This window comes from Ovis aries, chromosome 15 (genome assembly GCF_016772045.2).
Source record: "Ovis aries strain OAR_USU_Benz2616 breed Rambouillet chromosome 15, ARS-UI_Ramb_v3.0, whole genome shotgun sequence".
NCBI classification, from domain to species: Eukaryota; Metazoa; Chordata; class Mammalia; order Artiodactyla; family Bovidae; genus Ovis; species Ovis aries.
In genome coordinates, this window is record NC_056068.1 from 75,468,951 (window position 1) to 75,492,537 (window position 23,587).

At 43.1% G+C, this 23,587-nt stretch overlaps 1 protein-coding gene across 9 annotated transcripts in view; it reads right to left on the reverse strand.

Annotated features, from left to right (window-relative positions):
- The window catches only part of AMBRA1 (autophagy and beclin 1 regulator 1), a 165,800-nt gene extending 145,087 nt beyond the window's left edge, over window positions 1-20,713 (reverse strand). For 7 of the 9 annotated variants that reach the window (XR_006056427.2, XM_027979697.2, XM_027979696.2 and 4 more), the window contains exon 1: window positions 20,507-20,713. The gene's annotated coding sequence lies outside the window, so the exon portion shown is untranslated. Of the gene's footprint in view, window positions 1-2,858; window positions 3,357-19,950; window positions 20,347-20,506 lie in introns of those variants that run through there. The other 2 variants (XM_027979692.3, XM_060400066.1) reach the window with 2 other exon arrangements.
- Between the last annotated feature and the right edge of the window lie 2,874 nt (window positions 20,714-23,587).

Below are 23,587 nucleotides of genomic sequence, written 5' to 3' on the forward strand. Positions count from 1 at the left end.
CACATTCACATGCCAGGAAGGTGATGCACCCCAGTTCTATGAGGACAGAAGCTCCTACGTTTCAGACCCTTCCAGATCTTGCCCCATGCACCTCTTCATCTGGCTGTTCAAACTGAAGTGAAGTCGCTCAGTCGTGTCCGACTCTTTGCGACCCCATGGACTGTAGCCCACCAGGCTCCTCCGTCCATGGGATTCACCAGGCAAGAATACTGGAGTGGGTTGCCATTTCCTTCTCCACGGGATCTTCCCAACCCAGGAATCGAATCCAGGTCTCCCACACTGCAGGCAGATGCTTTAACCTCTGAGCCACCAGGGAAGCCCAATAAACTGCTAACTGTAAGCTTGAGTTCTGTGAATCACTCTATCAAATTAGTCCAACTCAAGCACGGGGTTACCTCCCACCTATAAGCCATCCATCAGAAGCACAGGTGACAACCTGGACCTGCAATCAGCATCTGAAGTCCAGGTGGCACAGTTCTGTGGAATCGAGCCCTTCAACTTGCGGGATCAGATGCTATCTCCAGGCAGAGTGTGTCACAACCAGTTAAATCTGCAGAACACCTAGTCGCTGGCTGCTGAGATTTGGAGAAATGCTTGCCAGTTTTGGAAAAAACACCCACTGAGGTTGTTTTTCCATAGCAGCAGATAACTAAAACACTACCTACCTAATATCCAGTGCACCTAATTCCTTGTAAGGGCTCTTCCTCACTAGACTACAAACTCTGGGACATGTCTATCCCAGTCCAGTCTTAGCCCAGTGCCTAGTACAGAAGAGAGTTGAATATGTGTGTATATTTATATCCAGCTATGAGGGAAGCCCAAAGCAAACTCTAAACTGTCATAAAGAGCAACACCTAGGTGAAAAAAAAAGGTAGTCAGTTATAGGTGGTGCTGATGGTTCAAGGTTATCAATTCAATTTCTCCAAGTCAAATATCTCCAAAACGAGAAAACTTTGTACCATTAACTAATCTCAACCAGTCATTTTATCATGCACACGTCATCAGTCAGGAGACGGCCAGGCGCCAGAGTATGCACAGGTCAGATCTACCCCCACCACTCCCAACTGGGGGGGAAAGAGGGTGGGACCCAAACCTAAAAACTATGTACCCCAGGGAGGACAGCAGCCTTTTTAATTTTTATACTCATGTAACAACGCTTCTTTATACTCATATTTGAAACAGGGCACATTCATAACAAAATACAGAAGCAGTGGATTTTCTGAGAGCAGGGCTGGGAATATGTGCTACTGTATATCTCGAGCTTGAGAGTGCTGGACGTAAAAGTGATGTGATTTAATGGGTAAAGCTAAGACTAAGAGGTAAGAAGCTTCAATGACTGATTTCCACCAGTGAGGTGTTACATAATCTTGGACAAATCACACTCTATGTATAAAAACTGAAAGTAATAACACCCTCTCCTCCTACCTTTAGGAATACTATCTCTGGAATATCTCAGGAGTTACAAAAACCTCAAGGCACGATTACAACTTTTCAAAGTAAAAGGCAAGTTAGGAACAATAACCAGAATACACAATAATAGGACTTTGCACAAAGACGTCTGGCACGCGCAGCTCTAAAAGTGCGAAGGAAACTACACTAGCTATGAAGCAGAATCAGAGAGTACCTACCTCTAATTAACCACCTCACATACTAACAGCAACTAATTTGATAGAATCAAGATCTATACAATCAAAATTAATACAAAGCCACTTTATAAGCAGCCAAAGACTAGAAATATTAATAAAATGCTAGTGCAGGACTTCTCTGGTGATCCAGTGGTTGAGAATTCACCTTGCAATGCAGGGGACATGGGTCCAATCCCTTGTCAGAGAATTAAGATCCCACATGCCAAGGAGGAACTAAGCCTGCCTGCCTCAACTAGAGAGTCCGCCCACCGCCACGAAAGATCATGCATGACGCAACAAAGATTCCGCTTGCTGCAACCAAGACCCAACACAGCCAAATAAACTAAACAATTTTTTTTTAATGTTAACAGAACCTGCACCTGTACTGCAGACATGCACAGCATTTATGTTCAGAATTACGAACACTCTAAAATACAACTGGTCTGCTTCTAGAAAGTTAGACTAAGAGGTTACAGTGAATCAAATACCTATACAAAGGTTGTCAGCCCAAATTTACCAAGAGATAAGCAAGCAATGTGACCTCTTTTTCTTACATTCACACCCCCCAACAAGCTTTTTAAATATATAAACTCAGTGTAAGGCAGACCACTAAGGGTATATCACAAAGAAGCTGACAACTTTCAAAATGCTCTGAAGATAGGAAACTAAAAAAATTCGAGTGATTGTTATTATAATAAAGGGGAGGAACAAAACACCAGCTTTTCTGCTACAGATTTTGCTGACCAGAGCTTCCAAAAGTAACTCACAAGGATGTAACCTAATGTCTGCAACACAGGAAAGTATCCTCAAAAACAAAATATGATCAAAACTGGGAACAGAAAGCTGTAAGACCCAAATTTGAGACTGACAATCTTCCTTATTCTCCCCTCAGAAGAATGAAAAGAAAAGAAGTTTTTAACCTGCAAACTCTTCTGGGGCAAAGAGGGAGCTGAAACCATAAGAACCCCTTCAGGTTCTTGGAAGAACACAGAAGAAATCACTGAACCAAGAAGAAACTGAAGCTCAACTTCTGAGTCGCAAGCTATCAACAGGACCAGGAAGGCTCACAAAAGTGGCAAGAGACTTCCTACTAGCAAAAGAGAGAGAAAGACAAAAAAGAGCAGCTTTCGATGGAAGAAATTTCATGGAGACAAAGACAGCTTAACCCCAGAGTCGAGAACAGACCCCAGCTGCTTCAGGCACACAGGCCTAACGGCTTTGGCAACAACATACCTCTCATCTACAAACAACATTAGGAGGCTGAAGTAGAAGCCGCTTTCAAGTCACGAAGGAGCACGTCTTTCTGTTTTCTGCGTAGTCTTTGGGGACGAGAGAGTCCAGCTCTCCTTCCTGGAGCGCCACACGGCCCCCAGCCGTTCCTGGACACCCCTGGAACCATAGCGACAGCACCGTAACAAAGCTTTGAGGGCTCTCAATGAGGCGTCCTCACAAGCCCAGACAGACAGGATTGCTCACCAGGCAAATGAGAAAACGTACACCTGGAAGAGGCTGAGAAATTCATCCAGGTTTGCAAGATGAGTCAGTAGGCAAAGCAGGATTTGAATTCAGGCTTTGCCTTCAGATAGTATCAGAGCTTGACTCTCAGCCCTTGGCTCAGCAGATACTGCGTTCAGTGTTCTCCAGTGTTAGAGTCAGCCCAGGTCAGGTTCTTGGCTGACTAGAACAGGGAAAGGAAAAATTTCCCTCAAGGCTTCAGGAAAAGGAGAAGTCAAATTATTAAACGCAGAGCTCTTATGCTAAAAGGTCCAGTGCCCCTTCTACCTCGCCAATCACATTCCTCAGCCAATCAAAATAAGACACTGGATTTTAAGAAACTAGTCATTTTAAGCTCTGACTGGAAGTTGGACTGCATTTCCCCAAATTTCCAAACAAAAAACACTAAGGGGGACAAGAAAGATGCAAAAGCAATTACAGCCAGCCAGCAAGTGTTTACTGAATATCTAGGCGCCCAGCACTACTCTAGGCGCTGAGGAGCCTAGAGCCAATGAGAGCATTCCTGCCCTCAAGGAGCTTATAAGATTATTTATGCAATAAAAAGTGACACTTTCAAGTATTGATAAATGCTAGGAAGAATATATAAATAGTAATGTTGTTCAGAGGGGACAGATTAAAGGGAGGAAATCAAGAATTCAGAATCATTTCTATTTTTTTATTACTATGAGCCTGAGAAAATATGAATAAGGAGAAACGTTAAAATATTTTCATTCAAATTAATACTACAATATAATCCAACATCACTTCCTATTTTTAAATAACTACATGCTGCTGCTGCTAAGTGGCTTTAGCCGTGTCTGACTCTGTGCGACCCCACAGATGGCAGCCCACCAGGCTGAGAATCCCGTCCCTGGGATTCTCCAGGCAAGAACACTGGCGTGGGTTGCCATTTCCTTCTCCAATGCATGAAAATGAAAACTGAAAGTGAAGTCGCTCAGTTGTGTCCCACTCTTCACAACCCCGTGGACTGCAGCCCACCAGGCTCCTCCGTCCATGGGATTTTCCAGGCAAGAGTACTGGAGTGGGGTGCCATTGCCTTCTCCAAAATAACTACATATATAAGACTAAATTTGAAATAGCCTTCAAAGGAAGCATTCTTGCCTCAAAACTTACAGCAAACTTAAAGCCTTTACGCATATGGCAGTAAGATCCCAATATTTATCCACCAATATTTATCATCCACTGACTGATAAAGATGAGTGGTAGAATGCAACAATACTTTCATGGAACATTCACTGAATGTTCGCAGCATACCTGACAGCGCTAACTAAGCATTTTTCTGCACATCATCTCATTTACTTCTCACAGTGACACTATGAGCATAGTGTCCATTATCCCCATTCACAAATCACAAAACTGAGGCTTAGAAAGGTTAAATGATCTGCCCATGTGGAGGGGAGGTTCAAATTCAATCAGATGCCAAAGTAGATGCTCTAACCACTCTAAGTAAGTAAGTAAAGTCACTCAGTCGTGTCCGACTCTTTGTGACCCCGTGGACTGCAGCCCACCAGGCTCCTCAGTCCATGGAATTCTCCAGGCAAGAATACTGGAGTGGGTTGCCGTTTCCTTCTCCAGGGGATCTTCCCAACCCAGGGATCGAACCCGGGTCTCCCACAATGGAGGCAGACGCTTTAACCTCTGAGCCAGCAGGGAAGCCCTACAGCTTCTATACAACAAGCAGTAAACCTCAGACACAGAAAAAACACAACACCCTTTTCATGTCTTCACACCTATGTGACAGAGAGTTAATTCAGGAGATAGAGAGAGAAGGAATAACTCTGAATAACTCCATGTCAGAGCACAGGGCTATAGCCGTAATTCCACAAGACCCACAACTTACCCTATCTAGAAAGGAGCTCACCTCACCTGCGCTAACCATTACTTACCCCCGGTAGGCTGTGTTAATCATTATTTGTCATATACACACAGATCATCCGTTGAAAGAGACAAGGAAAACTACAGTGTTATGATTATTACTGCCTTGATGCTAGAGCAAAACACCAGAAAGTGATGTAAGTAAATTATGTGCACCAAGAATGCAGGGTTTGAGGGACTGCCCTGGCGGTCCAGTGGCTGAGGCTCCGCGCTCCCAATGCAGGGGGCCAGGGTTTGATCCCTGGTCAGGGAACTAGACCCCACATGCTGCAACTAAAGAGTCTGCATGCCACAACTAAAGATTTCACACCCCACAAGGAAGACTGAAGATCCCGTGTGCTGCAATTAAGACCTGGTGCAGCCAGGATTAAAAAAAGAAATGTAGCATTCAGGAATAACTGAACTAGTTGTTTTACCTCTAATTTTCTTTCTTTAACAAAAAAAATTTATTAAAGCAATACATACCACATGACCCAGCAATTGCACCTGGGCATTTATCCAGAGAATGTACATTCACACAAAAAAATTGTACACAAATGTTTATAGCAGCTTTATCTGTAATAGTCAAGAACTGGGGAAAAACTCAGAAGTTCTTCAGTGGGCAAGTCACTAAACGAAACTAAGGCATATCCAAACCTGGGAATACTACCCAGCAATTAAAAATGATACATGCAACTCGGATGACAGTCCAGGGAATTACAGTGCACTGGGGGGAAAAAAAAAAAAAAAAAAAACGATCCCAAAGGCTACATTCTGGGAATTCCTTGGCGGTCCAATGGTTAGCGCTCAGTACTTTTCACTGCCTGGGCCAGGTTCAATTTCTGCCTAGAAACTAAGATCCCACAAGCCATGGAGCAGCCCCCCAGCAAAAAAATTTTAATTAAAAAAAAAAAAGGTTACATACTATATGATTCTATTTACGTGACATTCTTGAAATGGCAAAGGAAGACAGACCTGTGGGATTACAGAGCTTGGGGAGGGAGATACTGGCCGCCTTCCCCGGGGGATATGTTTTCCACTCTCTGCACAAAAGCTTTACTGCAACTTTATCGACTGCACTGTCACCTCACGGTGACGTGGAGGTGGGAGTGACCACAAAAGGGCACTGAGACCCTGTGGGATGGAAACGCCTGGCATCCTGACTGCATCACTGGCAGCACCCCGGCTGTTAACGGTGTGCTCTGGTTTTCGAAGATGCTACCATTGCCACTGGAGGAAAACGGGTACAGGGCACAGGGGATCTATCTCACTGTCATTTCTTAAGACTGCCTGAAACCTAAAACTGTCTGTAAACAAAGGCTAATCAGAAAAAAAGGAAAAACAAGAACAAAACAAAAGGTAACACACACCTCGTGCAACAAGCAAAACAACAGTCTGTGGTCAACAGATTTTGTTTTCTGTATCAAAATGGGATCATATATACTATATGTCAACCTAAAGCCTACCTTCTTTACCTGTTACACAGGGACTCCCCTGGCAGGCCAGTGGCTGGGACTCTGTGTTTCCAATGTAGGGGGTATGGGCTCAATCCCTGATTGAGGAAATAAGATCCTACATGCCACATGGCCAACTTCTTTTTTTAATCACTATATCATAGAGAGCTGAAGGGGAAAAAAAGTCTTTAAGTGCCAAGCAGGATGGCAAGTATAGAATATTTTCTGATTGGGGCAAGTGTTTCTAATGCTCGCGTGCTGTCGCTGAGTCAGGTGCCTTCAGCGAGAGCACAGTATAGAGTGGCATTCTAAAGAGATCTGCAGAAATGCAAGGTCTGCAGCAGCTCTTCCAGGATCCTACCCCCTTCTCTGCCTCCTCCAAGTAACCATCCTTATGGGCCCACAGAGGAAGAAATGCTAAATGATTTCTTTTGAGCAAAAACTTGCAAGAGGGGATAATTCTCCCACATACTGAAGCCACAGCAAACAAGCTTCCCTGAAAATATATTCCCCCTTCAAGCAGAAGTGCAAAATATCTTGTTAATAACAGTGCAGACTACCACTATTAGGGCTTCATGTTTTGCGTACTCCATCTCCAGAGCCCCTTGCTACCCCTTTGCCATTTTACAGACCAAAAGCTGGCTTGATGTGAAATTACTCGCCCTTGATCAAACAGCCAGTACATGGTGAAGATGGCATTCAAAGCTACAAGTGCTTTCCCCACTTTATCAGATGCTTTTCCATTTAGCATGTCTGGGGGGACTATATATGTGCCAGGACCTATTATAGGTGACAGTGACAGAGAGATAAAAAACCAACAAATACAACACAGAAAAGGTCTTCAACATCAGTTTTCTGAAGGCAGCGGCAGTATACTGGAACTGGAACTGCCATATTGAAACATGGCGTTATACAAAGTGCTGTGGGTTTGAAAAATCCAACCATCAGCCCCAAAGCAAGAGACACTCTCTCACATTAGCTTCCTTACAACTGTTCTTAGTTTCAGTTCCATTTGGATATTCTACAAGTCACATGTTTCTCTCTGTGATCCTTGGCAAAAGGTGTGCAGTGGCCTTCTATACAAAACACTGCCCCAGACATGCTCAGTATGAACGGAAGCTTGCCAGCTCAAATCAGCAGGAAGCTCCTTAATGCTGTAATGCTTTGAAATTTTGGCAATGAAAAGAAATGAATGTTTTTAATCAAATCATGGATGTACAGAGTTAAATATGACTTAGACATCACTTTGAATACAGAGTCTTAAAAAGGTATAAACCTACTTGCCCATTTTTATAAGACTCACAGGGCAGCTCTCAGACAAAAAGCCCAGGTCTCTCAACTCACTGTATGGCATTCCTTTCCACTCTTTCTTCTTTATGGCCAATGAAAACAAACTTAGTGATGTTCAAGTTTTTCTTTTCATCAACGATAAGACGCATTCATGAATCGTGCAGTTTAAAGACGAACTTTATCACAAACAGGAATGCTAGGCACCCCTGAGATATACACACACAGAGGTAAAGGAGACCCTTTACTTCTACCCCACCTACCGTTGGTATGGAAGAAGCTCTTCAGGCATTTGGGCGGGAGATGTTAATACACTAAAAAATTGCCATCACCCACATACGTCATCAGTATCTTAGCAATAGCTAGTACTGAGGGGATATCTATTGATACTATGAGCCAGGCACTCAAGAGTATTTACATGCTATTCCTTATCCTTACAAACACTCTCAAAAAAGGTGTTATATCGTCGTGTATATTGGTGCACACCAGGTTTAAAGAAGAATCCCCAAACCCCACAGCTGCCCAGGGGCCGGGCTAGAATTTAAGCTCTAGAGTCCATGCTCTTCTCCCACTCCACACTCCCTAGGAATAGAAAATCTGTCCTGTCTGTACATGTGGCTGTGACATTGAGCAGCCTCAAACATCGACATTATTTCTTGAATGGCAATTATGTAATTTAGCCATCTTTTCAATCTTCAGGTTGTCTTAACTAATTTTCTTTCACGATTCCTTGGTGGTCTTCCATGTTTTCTTCCTTTTTTAAGAAGCAAAATCCTTTGTCCAAATGATATCTTATGTGAAAACACTAAAATATAAAACAGATCAAAACAAATATAAAACATAAAATATAAAAATACCGTGTGTGTATATATATATATATATATATATATATATATATATACACACATATATGAAATGTCAGCCTGCTCCAGTATTCTTATCTCAGAAATTCCATGGACAGAGGAGCCTGGCAGGCTTCAATCTGTGGGGTCCCAGAGAGTCAGACATGACTGAGCGCGCGCGCACACACACACACACACACACACACACACACACCCGTATGAGAACCAATGAAGCCGCACCACATGATTTTCGTAAGAGCCCTGAGATCCCTCATGAGGCATCACTTTTTCTTATCCTTTACAACAGAGATGTTGCCATCCACCTTATAGGTTTCTTATGACTACTAAGTGAAGGAACAAATATAAACTTCCCAGAATACGGTAAGTATTCAAAAGTTGGCTCCCCTCTCTTTTATCCTGCAGAGGTAATAGTTGTTGCCAATTCAAGAAATCTCAATTTGATGGTATTTTCAGTAGCAGAGACATAAACAAGTAAATGCTCCCATAGCTCAACTAAAATAAATAACCTAGCAAACCTTTCATTAAAGAGACCAACGGTAATACTCCCTCCCAGCCAAGTTTCCAGTCAATGACCCATGGATCTCAGAGCACAACTGTCCTAGCAGACCTGAGATACCCTACAAGGCACCATAACGCAGACCAAAAGTGTCACGCAAATGAGTTAGTGTTGTTCTAAGCACCTTAAATTTGGCACTTCCTGAGCTGAGCATATAAATTGGCAACTTAATACTGCATTTAATGAGTAATTTTATGCTTATGTTCTACAACAGAATCTAATGTTCATTTTGCCCATCTTCTGGCTCCTATTCCTCCAAGCACCACAAACCAAAAATGGGCCGATCTCATGGGCACCTTCACCCAGGCAACATTAACCTGGCCCTTCCTAAACTCGCCACTAAGAATCTACCGCCTCATCGATTTGCAGGGCAGGAGTGGAGACTCGGAGGTAGGGAAGAGGCCTGTGGACAGAGGGGGAGCGGGGGAGGGTGGGAGGAAATGAAAGAGCTGCACTGAATTACATATGTTACAGTGTGTAAAAGTTACAATGTGTCAGACAGACAGCGAGTGAGAAGTTGCTACACAACACAGAGAGCTCAGCCCCAGTGCTCTATCTGACCTAGTGAGGCGGGATGTGGGGGTGGGAGGGCGGCTCTAGAGGGAGGTGATATATGGGTATACTCATGGCTGGTTCACGCTGCTGAGGACAGAAACCAACACAACATTGTAAAGCAATTATCCTCCAATTAAAAATACATTTAAAAACAGAATCTATTCTCTTAGTCTGCTACTGAAAATGTGCTCCCTTTTCTGTATGCGTAGCAGGAGACTAAGTCCATTTTCACAGGAAAAAGGTTCTCAGTCCCAATCTAAGCCCGACCAACAACTCTCAAATTACCAACTTGATGGAAACTGCAGGTGTTGGCTTTGATCCCTACAGCTTAGGAAGAATCACAACAATAATACATCATACCATTATGAAAAGGCTCATTTATAATAAAGAACATATCCCTAAGCATTCAACATGTGAGCCAAGAAGGTTCAGAATGCTAATCTTCTATTTCACCAGGAGACCTTGAGCAATTCACCTACTGTGTAATGATGATTTCTTCATAAGGAAAATGAAAATATACTCATTAAAATGACAGCAACACTGCCTGATTAACCATCACACTACTATTTCCTGGGGTTAACAGGGACCTCAGCAAGTCATCTTTGTCATTGCCCTCATTTCTTAACAAGCCCACACCGACATCATCCTAGAAAGATCTTTACGAAGTCTTTGGGAAAGATATTTCACAACCCTCCTTGGTTAACATTACGAAGTCTTTGGGAAAGATATTTCACAACCCTCCTTGGTTAACATTAAAGTATCTTGTAGTCAGGAAGTTCTTTCTAATTTGTAATCAATATCCCTTCTGTTGCAATTAAAACACATCTCCTCTTGTCTTGTCCACTATGGAAAGAGAACATCTGCTTAACACCACCTGAACAACATCCCTTCAGGAGATTATAAAATATAGGAAGCCTATTTCAAACAACTTCATGTAAATACAACATGGCTTTAAATGGGTCACCTACACAAAGGACATAATTAAGAGCCTTAAACTACCAGTTCCATCACTGACTTGCTCTGAAGATGATAGGAAGTTAAAACCATGCAGATGCTGTACCTCAATTATGCCATCAGTAAAATGCAAAGAATAAAAACCAGTAACGGAGAACTCAGTTCCTGGAAAAGTTAAACAAACAGGAAAGAGAGTCTCAATCCCAATCTAAGCCAACAACTCACAAATCACACACTCTCTATAGAAACCACAGGTGTTGGCTTTGATCCCTACATTTCAGAAAGAATCATTAACAATTACATTAGCATAGGGCTCTGCAATTCCACTCCCAGGTACATACCCAAAACAACTGAGAAAAGTACACACACATTCATGCTTACAGTAGCCCTATTCATAATATCCAAAGGTGGAACCAGTCCAAATGTCTGTTAACAGATGAATGGATCAACAAATTATGGTGTGTGTGGGGGTGTGTGTGGGTGTGTGTGTGTGTGTGTACAGAATGCAGACTGCTGGATTTCAGGGGGAGAAAAAATTTTTTAAAACTGCTCAATTGGGAAGAGGATTTACTTTGGAATGATGGAAATGTTTTGAAACTAGACAGAGGTAGCGGTTGCAAAATATTATGCAAATGCCACTGAACTGTTCACTTTAAAATGGTTAATTTTGTGTTATGTGAATTTTACCTCGATAAATTATTTTAAAAGAAAAAAAAAACTGCTAGGAGAACTAATGGGCACAATTACCATAAAATCCTTAGCCTTTCCCAGGAAAGTCATCATACAAAATTCTAGGTAGAATAGTAGCCAAAATGTTTAATATTACCTCAATATACCCAATTAGACTTTGAGTAGAGAGTGTGTAAAAGGCAAGCGAAGCAGAAACTGAAATAAAATCTATAGTCATAATTACACAGCATCCTACATAGAAAGAAGAGTCAATAAACAGGTGAATGAATAAAGAGAAATAAAATAAATAACCAAGCGTATCAGCTAACTAGCTATGGAATGAGCTTTAAAAAACCAATAATACTGAAGTACAGAAGACCCACTAGGTAGGGAGTAAGACAGAAAGGCTAATGATAGCAAAGCTGAAAAGTACCTAAGCCTTAAACTCTGAGGCCACATATAAAGACCATGAGAATCGTTATCTCATCACTGCAAATCTCCTCATTCCCTCTCCCCTTTCTGCTTTAATACAACTTTTTTGCAAGACACCAAGGTTAAAGCAGCCAAGGACACCAAAATGAAATGGGATGGTTCCTATGCTCCTGGACATTCTAAAGGTACTTCTTTTTGTTAAAGTCTTACTTTAAAAAAAAAAAAATTTATTCATTTATTTGACTGCATCACATCTTAAACGTGGCATGAGGGATCTAGTTCCCTGACCAGGGATCAAACCCAGGCCCCCGGCATTGGGAGCCTGGAGTCCAACCACCAGGGAAGTCCCAAAGTCTTACTTCTTATAGGAAGACAGACATGCTAATCATCAAAGTACACCAACCATCTCCACTTCCTCCCTTTTCACTTCTTCAACGCTGTTCTTGCTACGATCATCACTGATCTCTATTTTGCTAAATCAAACAAAATATAGGGGGTCACTTCCTCTTTGAAACACGCTCCTCTCTCAGTTTTTGAGATTTCCTCCGAAATTCCTAGGAGCTTGGTGCTGAGAGATCTTCTAATCCTAGTCTTGGACACCTTTCGTCTGAGTAAATGCATCCATTTTCCTTGGCTGTAAACACTACCTATATACCACGGGCATCCAGATTTATTTCCAGCACCACTTCTAAGCATTAGCTCAGTACAAGCTTACTTGATGTCTCCATTTGTATTATTTCACAGATAACCCACACTGAGCACGACTGAAATTGAGGCCTTCCCTCAATTTTCCTAATAGTTGGAATCTCCTCCTCCTCCTATGCTTCCATCTCAGAACTAGCAATTTAATCTACCTAGATACTCACACCAGAAATCTGGGAATCACACCTGGTACCTCTCTCTTCCCACATATCCAATCCATCATTAAGTCTTCCTGTTCTCATTCTAAAATATCTACTGTTATCTACCTTCCTCCATCTCCTATGCCTACAGCCTAACCCAAACCATCACCATTCTTTGCCTGGACCACTACATGTGCGCGCGGGCTAAGCTGCTTCAGTCGCCTCCAACTCTTTGCGACCGCATGGACTGTACCCCGCCAGGCTCCTCTGTCCATGAGATTCTCCAGACTAGAATACTGGAGTGGACTGTCATGCCCTCCTCCAGGTTAGATCTTCCCAACCCAGAGATCCAACCGGTGTCTCGGGTGTGTCCTGCATTGGCAGGTGGGTTCTTTGCCACTGGGAAGAACTACCACTAGTCCTTTACCACTAGTGCCACATGGGAAGCCCCTGCTGCTGCTGCTGCTGCTGCTGCTGCTGCTAAGTCACGTCAGTCGTGTCCAACTCTGTGCGACCCATAGACAGCAGCCCACCAGGCTCCCCCGTCCCTGGGATTCTCCAGGCAAGAACACTGGAGTGGGGTGCCATTTCCTTGGGAAGCCCCTGGACCCCTATAAATCACCCTAATTATTAGACGCCCCCCAACTTCCTCCTCTTCCAGATTTTCCACAATTTCCAATTTTTTCCCTCAAAGATTTCCAAAAATTGCCACAATGTAGCCAGAATAATTTTTTTAAAATCATGTATTAGGTCACAACACTCATTCTTAAAACCTTCAAAGGCTTCCAATTATACTGAGGGGGAAAATACAGCATCCTTGACACAGTCCTGCCTAAGTCTCTCTCTTCTCCCTATGCCCCCATTCTCCCTCCTGCTCACTGCATTCAAACCACACCAGGCGTCTTTCGGGTTCTCCAACGTGCCAAGTTCTTTCCCACCCCAAGGCTTTCACGCATACTATTCCCTTCCACTCCCCTTTCATCCTTCTCAGGTCCGCCTAAACCTCACTTCTTCAGAGAAATCTCCCCCAAGGCTCCAATACAATTCATGCCCCCCACTATAATCCTTTTTACTTTTCCATCATAAAACTCTGCACACTATATTATTATATATTTGTGTGTTTTTTGTTTGCTGTCTCTCTCCCCCTCTGGATCACACTCTCCATAAGGGCATAAACAATATGGTTGTCGCCCCCCCACCCCCCGCCGCCGCCACTGTAGTCCTGGTATAGCGGCAGTAATTTAGAGAGTTTAGAATTGTTTAAAGTAGTTTAGAATCAGAATAATTTAGGGATCAGGAGTGGGGGAGCCAGGCTGCTTGGATTCAAACCCTGGTTCTGCCATTTACTTTCAAGCTCCATAACCTTGAGCAAACTGCCTAAGCTCTCTGTGCCACCATGTCCATATCTGTAAAATGGAGAGAGCCAAAGCCCCCACGCCATCAGGCTGTCCTAAGAATGAAGAGAGTCAGTGGCGCAGCACATCAAGGACAGCACCTGCCGCGAAGCGCTTCAGTGAGCGCGGGCTCTGACCACCGCCACAGAGGCATTCGGGAGACACTCCCTGCATGAGTGACCGGGAAAAGACTTTACCATCATCTTAACAGGCTTTTGTAAATGATACAGCAGGAATCTTACAGAGATGTGGAGATAAAGACATGAACAGTTAACGCAAAGACTGAAGAAACCCCAAGTTTATAATGGCATAAAGCGATGAGTAATTAAAAAAAACTAACTTGACTGGACGCTCAGTCTTCATAGCTAAGCAAAAACTCAGTTCACTTTTCCAGAAATTTACCCAAGGAGACTTGGTAGCTTTGACTTTTCCCTAAAGTATCACCCTCTTCCACAACTTTAATCATTTTCTTCAAGATCCTTCAAGCACCAACCACAGTCCAAAATACATGGTAAAATTCATCTAACTTTACTAGATACTAGTATTAGTAGAAATATTCCATACTGATATTTTCTACCTGTTTTGCAAAGAAGTGTTTTTCTGTTCCTAAAATAGCGCTGGACTGTTTTGCTACATATATTACAAAATCCTCCAAGTTTTGCCATCTATCTTGTATCTGGAATCCTTTCAAACACTGTTGCTTTGGTGGTTTCCTCCTTTCCAGCAAAGGCTCATCCTCTTACTTTAAGTTATTCAGAAGGACACTGAGGGGAGGGAGGTACAATTTATGTGCTTTGTCCCTTATTCCTAATTCTCATTCAAGCTTTCTCAAAAGACCCTAAACTTCAATCTCCGCATCACTATTACCTGTTCTGCTTTTGAGAAACATATAATCTTTAGCTTGCTGTAATGATATTGAAAACAATTTGACAGCTGGAGTATACAGTGAGATGTGCTATTCTAAATGCTGCCCATATGTCAACGCAGTGAATTCTCACAACCACCGTATGATGTTCTACAGATGAGGAGAGGCACAGAGAGGTTAAGTAACTTGCCCAAGTCACAGAGCTAGTAAGTGCTGGCACTGTGATTTGGACTCGGACTGTCTGCCTTCAGTCAGGACCACAATGCTATTATTCCAAGAGTTTGGCGAGACACGTTCTTCCGCCTTGTTTCCATGGGTCAGCTAGACTGAAAACTCCGATTCTCTCCCAAAATCAAGGACACATGTGAATCCTCTCCAACTCGGCAAAATTTCAGATGTTTCATTATATCATTAGCATATATACCTACAGCAACGTAATTCTGGTTCATGGGAGAATATACGTTCTATCCTGGGAAGTAGAAATAAACAAACAATGAAATCATGAAATGTGAAATTTGCCTGAGTTAATTCTGCAGACATAAATATGATTCCAGTGAGTAGCTAAAAAAAAAAATGTTTGCAAAATGCTTTTAATTTCTTGAAGGAAAAGTACCAAACAAGATTGTAGGTGTTATTATTAATATATACACACTCAACAGCAGCCTACATTTTCCCTCCCCTAATTTCACAATTCTCCTAAGTCTCTCCCTCTGCGAGCGTGCCAAGTCGCTTCAGTTGTGTCCAACTCATATGCGACCCCATGGATTGTAGCCCACCAGGCTCCTCTGTCCATGGCATTCTCCAGGTAAGAATACTGGAGTGGGTTGCCATACCCTCCTCCAGAGGATCTTCCTGACCCAGGCAGGGACAGAACCTGAGCCTCCTGTTGCTCCTGTATTACAGGCGGATTCTTCCCTGCTGAGTTATAAGGGAAACCCCAAGTCTCTCCCTTTACATAAAGCTAAATACTTCAGTTTATTCCCTGCTGTGAACATATGAAGGCCCGTACGCAGTTTTCAAATTCACTGAACTCAACTTTCAAAGAATAGCTTTTTTGGGGAAAAAACTAATAAATGGAAACTGTAAAAAGTAAAAATTAAATTCAGTAGTCAAGCATCCTGGATATTCATTAAGTCACGGTTATCCTTTACTAAGCCAAATCCAGTGTTATCATACATTAAGTAACAGACAAACATTACATACAGCAATCTACGAAGACTTCCATTGTAACGGCAACAGTAGAACTTTAATTCACTGAATCGTGGTATGTTGTGATTGCAACTTTTTAGGGGACTTACTGTCAACTCCCACAAACGCCTAATGCATTCCTCATGCCTTCATCTCTCTCTCCCCCTCAGCCCTTGTCTGTTTCCTTTACAGCACAGCCTAAATTTCAATCCTTATCAGATACCTGGTCAATTCTGCTCCCCATTCAAATTAATTCCATCAGGTCAGGAACACTCCTGTCTTACTTTTGTATCCCAGCATCTAATGAGCCTTCCATAATTATTTGTTAGATGAATAAAAGTCTGAAAAGGTAAGGCTTGAAACATACAGGTGCAAAAAAAAAAAAAAACACATACAGGTGCAATCAAGAAAGAGATCCAAAAGATCTGACTGGAGTATTTCATACCTCAGGACAAAAACACAGTACCACAACAATGCTCAGTGAAGAAAGGAGAAAGTTTAGGTGAAGAAGTGAAGATTATCAACCCGAAGAGCAAAGGAAGAGACAGAGAACAAGCCAGAAGAGACTACACTCATCCACAAACAAGCCAGGACTAACTGGAATAGAGGCAGTCACAGGCAGCACCTAAAACTTCTCTCCCTCGCACTTCCAAGGACATGTTCGTTGACACAAACACATTAGTAAGCTTCTCCAGGGCACTTAATGTTTGTTGCTTCTATTTTCCATGACTGTCAGGCACAATGCTGCCTTCAAAGAAGCAAGGGGACTGAGAACCCAGACGACATCAAGTCACTGTTGCTGCAAGACTGCACAGAAGTTAACATTGGAAGAGCACCTTATCTTTTCAAAGCAGCTTCGTGTATCTTCTTTTTATCAACAGAAGTTATTACAATAGCAGCATTATCTTTCCCATTCTTTCAATACAGACACATAAAAGCGCTCAAAGCCTTGAATTTGAGTCCTGCCTCTGCTACACATGTGCTGTGTGATCTGGAACATATCATCTACTTCTCTGTGATCTGAGTATCCATGGGGAAAATAACATGTACCTTCAAGGACTGTTCTGAGCATTAAACGAGATTAACACTTGCAAAGAACACGACACAGTAATGCTCAATAAAGGAAAGTAACCTTCCCTATGGCCTCCTTAAATAGTCTGTACAAGATTTCTCAGCTAGCAACATGGTAAACCCAGGACTTAAACCCAGGCCGCCTGATTCCTTAATCTGTTTTCTTCCAGCCACATTGCTTTGGCAGACTGCCGCATACTGCTGCTGCTGCTGCTAAGTCGCTTCAGTCGTGTCCGACTCTGTGCGACCCCAAAGACGGCAGCCCACCCGGCTCCCCCGTCCCTGGGATTCTCCAGGCAAGAACACTGGAGTGGGCTGCCATTTCCTTCTCCACTGCCGCATACTACTGACACATAAATATATTGACAATAACTGATCACAAAATTTTTATCTATCAGTAACTAATTTTAGCTTTGAGAAAAAGGGACCCAAAAAACCTGATCTAATTAACTTGGGGGAAGGAGGGGTTTGAAAATACAAAACATCAATTATATCCCCAAGCCGCAGCAGAGGTGGTACCACAGCACTTCCGTACAAACAAAAAAATATGACAAGAAACAGAAAGTTCTCTCTGGGTTTATGAGGAACAATTGGAGAAAGAAACAAGCATGACTATGATTAAAGGAACTTAAAAAACCTTAGGTTTTTTTTTTTTTTTGGTAAACCAAACCACTGGGCAAAAAGATTTGCATCCCATTCCAAAATAACTTGATCAGGGCTGAGAAGTATCTTTAAAAAAGAGAACGCAGTGTACGAACAACAAACTGTTTCTTCCAAGTCTTTTAAGAGTTAGATAAATGAGAAGAGTGAGATTAAACCACCAATGTAAATTGTCAACATTCATGAAGGTCCTTGAAGACCATAAATGTTTGTTTTGGATTCAGTATTAATAAGCAGCATAAAGGAGTGTGATCAAAAGGATAAAAGTTTCATAAGTAACCTAACACAACTTGAAAATATTTTGAAAATTATACAGTATAAAACTAAGCTATTATTCTGTTAATAAAAATAACCAACTGCTTTCAAGTGATATATATATAACTAGTCTTTTTCAAGTGGTATACATAACTTCTTTCAGGATAAGTTCTAAAAGACATTCAAAGAAGTTCACATCTTTAACAATCCCCAAGAACTTTCTTACTAAAAGAGAAGACAGAATAATTCAGCCACATTCGGAATTTGTAAATTCTGAAAAGAAAGGCCAGAAGAGAGCTTGACCTGACATTAGCAGAACACAAGATTTAACCGAGAAAGGTAAAGGTTGAGTGAACGTCTACCACAAAGCAGGGGGGGAAGCTGATAAGAAGCTCTACCCCTTTCCACGACAACCAAATTCCTGGTCCTCTTCAACTCAACTTAAACCTCTGCTAATTATTTTCCATGGAAGCATAACAAAATACCCCAAAATTTCTTCCTGACACTTACAGCGAATTTCATTTCTTATTTAGCATTCATCAGGAGCCACTAACTCTAAATTCTATGCAGAACCTATCAATCTCCAGGGGAATATGTCCCTCCCTTCTCTAAATTCTTCATTGTCATTGTTCAGCAAATTGTGTCTCTTTTGCAACCCCATAGACTGTAGCCTACCAGGCTCCTCAGTCCATGGGATTTCCCAGGCAAGAGTATGGGAGTGGTTTGCCATTTACTTCTCCAGACGTTCTTCCCAGATCAGGGATCGAACTGGGGAAGCCCTCTAAATTCTTTTCTCTGATATTAAATTCTCTTCTGTCATAGAAACTTTTTCAGAGAACACACATTAGCCTAACTTCCCAATATAGATTCTCCATAAAGACAGTCTAGTGACTCTTCATTAATCTATTCCAGGGAGCACTCAGGATCTGGCAATTAGGAAATCACTCAAGATCAAGGGCCCTACATTTAAATCCTGCTGACCTCACTAAAATGATGATGATAATGATAATACAAGGAAAAAACAATAATCCTTCCAAAAGTCATGTGAGAAGTCTAAATTTGTTAAAGTACATAGACTTGTACAGTCTCACTCCAAGGACTACAAATTTAGTCTCTTCTCCCTTAAGAAAACCCAACTCCTACTGATTCTAAATTTGTACTATGGAAATACTTATTCAACCTAGAATGACCTCTAGGTTGATTATTTTTTTCAACAAAGAAATTACACAAATTAGAATCATGCCACTAAATCCAATGAAAATAAAACGAGGAAGAACATTTAGTCTCCAAAGTTTCCGGGCTAGGAGAGAAAAGGAAAAGATAATGGAGTTCCCATATTTAAACTTTCGATTTAAATATGTCAATATTTGAATGATTTCTACACATAGCCTTTTAAACTCTAGTATATGCAGTAACTAAGTCACTAATGCAATACACAACACCGGCACAAAAGCGACTCCTTAGGTTTTATTTGGATTCTTCCTAGAAAGCAGTCTCTCAGGACAAATATCTGACTTCAAAATCTTGACCATCCTCTTCAGGACATTAAGTACTTAACACCACAGTTGAAAGACTTCCAGTGAGAAACAGGCTGAGGAAGGAGACAGAAAGTATCAACGCGAAAGTAAACCAGACAGCAAACAAAATTTTATATCAAGAAACAAAAAGAAATTGTCATGACTCCTCCCGCTAAAATGATACAGACTTTCAAAGCAAAAGCAGCCGCAAGACTGCGTGTTCCCTTTACTTCTGAAGTCTCCAGGGACGGAATTTACCTATATTCCTCGGAAGGAGGGACTAGAGAGACGATCAAACGACAAATCACTATGTGGATAAAATGACGGGTTAAGTATGGGGGGGGGGGGCGGGAGGGACACACTGAACTGGTAAACAACGAAAAAATGAACTCACGGTGCATTTAAAGATCTGTGCTGGATACGGGGAAAGTCACGTCCCAGATGAACCTCAGTTTCCCTACCCCAAAAAAGGCGAGAACGTGACACTTGGCTCAGAGGAACCGGAGGGCCCTGCGGCCTCAAGCCTCCACCTAGTCAAGGGTCCCTTCGAAGGCCGGACTTGGAGAGTGTCCCCCAGTACAACTGAGTCGTGACACCCGGAGCCTTTGGGGGTCGGGAGGCCAAAGCGCGCAAAGCTCTATCCGTTCCTGGAAAGCGGCTTCCCCCAAACACTGGGGGTACCGACACCCTCCCCGGACCCAACGAACCCTCCCTCCCGGGCCACTCCAGGCGGCAAAACCAGCATCCCTCCTTCCTTCCGGCTTCTCCCTCCGCTGCCCGCCGCCTCTCCGACCGCGCCCCCGAACGCCGCCGCCGTGTAGCTCCTCCTCTGCCCGAGTCTCCGCGGCCGACCGGCCCTCCCGCCCACCCACCCGCCGGCGCCAAGGTCTTCCGAACCCGGCAGCGGAAGGATGCCGGGCCGGGGCCTCCCAGGCTCCTCCTGGGCCTACCTGCGAGGCGGGCGGGGGCTCGGTTTGCAGCCCAACGGGTGGACTGAGCCGCGCACTAGAAGGAGAGGCAAGAAGGAAGCGAGGGGTCCGCTCCGCCGACCGGCGGGAGAAAGCAGCCTGAGCGCGGGGGCCTCGCGGACGAGACAGCCTTCGACCCGGCGCCGCCGCCGCCGCCGCCGCCGCTCGGGAGACATCAAGCGAGAAGACGGCGCAGGAGATCACCGAATAGACGAACGCCCCAGACCTCAAAGGAGGAGCGCCCAAGCAATCGTTCAGGGAACCGCAGTCGAGCGTCGAGAAGCAGCTTCGCTCCAACTCCCGGTCCGGCTCCTGTCCAAGGCGTAAATAAACGAACCCAGATCATAAGCCATGGAGTCGGAGTAGACTAGGCTTCTGCCATTTTCTGTGTCGAGTGCGGGCTAACTCGTTTAGAGAACCGGAATTTCTCTTGAGAATGTTGAAGAGCAAGTCATAGTATGATAACGCTTTGTTACTTAACTGTAATTCAGCGACTACCTTATGGACTCTCAACAGTATTTATCCCACCTGAGCCAACAGGCACAGAGAGAATCCAGGCTGAGGAACAAATCATCTCTATTCAAGCTCCAGTTAGCTCCCATAAGCATAGCTGAGAAAAGCTGGGAACGTTCAGGGTTGTGTAGTCTGATCTTACGGCAGGAAATATAATACACATACTGCTTTTATTTTATTGCAAAGACCTAAAACCACAGGCGTGCTTCTTAATAATACATAATAACCAATAGTCTCTTTGGGTTCTAAATTCAACAAAGTGTTATCGTCGCAACTATGGCGTTTTTTTGAACTCTCTTAGTAGACAGACTAACATGGTCAGCACAAATATGGTAATATGTTCATTCCAAGCATAATTTAATAAATCATATAGATCATCACAGTATGGATTACCAACTGTGAGCAATAATAGTTTATCTTACCCACAAGCTGGAATCAAGATTGCCGGGAAAATATCAATCACCTCAGATATGCAGATGACACAACCCTTATGGCAGAAAGCGAAGAGGAACTAAAAGCCTCTTGATAAAAGTGAAAGAGGAGAGTGAAAAAGTTGGCTTAAAGCTCAACATTCAGAAAACGAAGATCATGGCATCCGATCCCATCACTTCATGGGAAATAGATGGGGAAACAGTAGAAACTGTGTCAGACTTTATTTTGGGGGGCTCCAAAATCACTGCAGACGGTGACTACAGCCATGAAATTCAAAGACACTTCCTCCTTGGAAGAAAAGTTGTGATCAACCTAGATAGCATATTCAAAAGCAGAGACATTACTTTGCCAACTAAGGCCCGTCTAGTCAAGGCTATGGTTTTTCCAGTAGTCATATATGGATGTGAGAGTTGGACTGCGAAGAAGGCTGAGCGCCGAAGAATTGATGCTTTTGAACTGTGGTGTTGAAGAAGACTCTTGAGAGTCCCTTGGACTGCAAGGAGATCCAACCAGTCCATTCTGAAGGAGATCAACCCTGGGATTTCTTTGGAAGGAATGATGCTGAAGCTGAAACTCCAGTACTTTGGCCACCTCATGCGAAGAGTTGACTCATTGGAGAAGACTCTGATGCTGGGAGGGATTGGGGGCAGGAAGAGAAGGGGACGACCGAGGATGAGATGGCTGGATGGCATCACTGACTCGATGGGTGTGAATCTGAGTGAACTCCGGGAGTTGGTGATGGACAGGGAGGCCTGGAACTGAACTGAAAACAAAAGAACGTGATCATCTTCCAAAACAAAAAGTTTTAATTTATTTATATTCCCATGAAGTCCTTGGATATATCCTATAATCAGTTCAGTTCAGTCGCTCAGTTGTGTCCGACTCTTTGCGACCCCATGAATCGCAGCACGCCAGGCCTCCCTGTCCATCATCAACTCCCGGAGTTCACTCAGAGTGGCATCCATTGAGTCAGTGATGCCATCCAGCCATCTCATCCTCGGTCATCCCCTTCTCCTCCTGCCCGCAATCCCTCCCAGCATCAGAGTCTTCTCCAATGACTCAACTCTTTGCATGAGGTGGCCAAAGTACGGGAGTTTCAACTCTAGCATAATTCCTTCCAGAGAAATCCCAGGGCTGATCTCCTTCAGAATGGACTGGTTGGATCTCCTTGCAGTCCAAGGGACTCTCAAGAGTCTTCTTCAACACCACAGTTCAAAAGCATCAATTCTTCGGCACTCAGCCTTCTTCACAGTCCAACTCTCACATCCATACATGACTACTGGAAAAACCATAGCTTTGACTAGACGGACCTTAGTCGGCAAAGTAATGTCTCTGCTTTTGAATATGCTATCTAGGTTGGTCATAACTTTTCTTCCAAGGAGGAAGTGTCTTTGAATTTCATGGCTGTAGTCACCATCTGCAGTGATTTTGGAGCCCCCAAAAATAAAGTCTGACACTGTTTCCACTGTTTCCCCATCTATTTGCCATGAAGTGATGGGACCAGATGCCATGATCTTCGTTTTCTGAATGTTGAGCTTTAAGCCAACTTTTTCACTCTCCTCTTTTACTTTCATCAAGAGGCTTTTAGCTCCTCTTCACTTTCTGCCATAAGGGTGGTGTCATCTGCATATCTGAGGTGATTGATATTTCTCCCGGGAATCTTGATTCCAGCTTGTGTTTCTTCCAGTCCAGCGTTTCTCATGATGTACTCTGCATATAAGTGAAATAAGCAGGGTGACAATATACAGCCTTGACGTACTCCTTTTCCTATTTGGAACCAGTCTGTTGTTCCATGTCCAGTTCTAACTGTTGCTTCCTGGCCTGCATACAGATTTCTCAAGAGGCAGGTTAGGTGGTCTGGTATTCCCATCTCTTTCAGAATTTCCCACAGTTTCTTGTGATCCACACTGTCAAAGGCTTTGGCATAGTCAATAAAGCAGAAATAGATGTTTCTCTGGAACTCTCTTGCTTTTTCCATGATCCAGCGGATGTTGGTGATTTGATCTCTGGTTCCTCTGCCTTTTCTAAAACCAGCTTGAACATCAGGAAGTTCACGGTTCATGTATTGCTGAAGCCTGCCTTGGAGAATTTTGAGCACTACTTTACTAGCATGTGAGA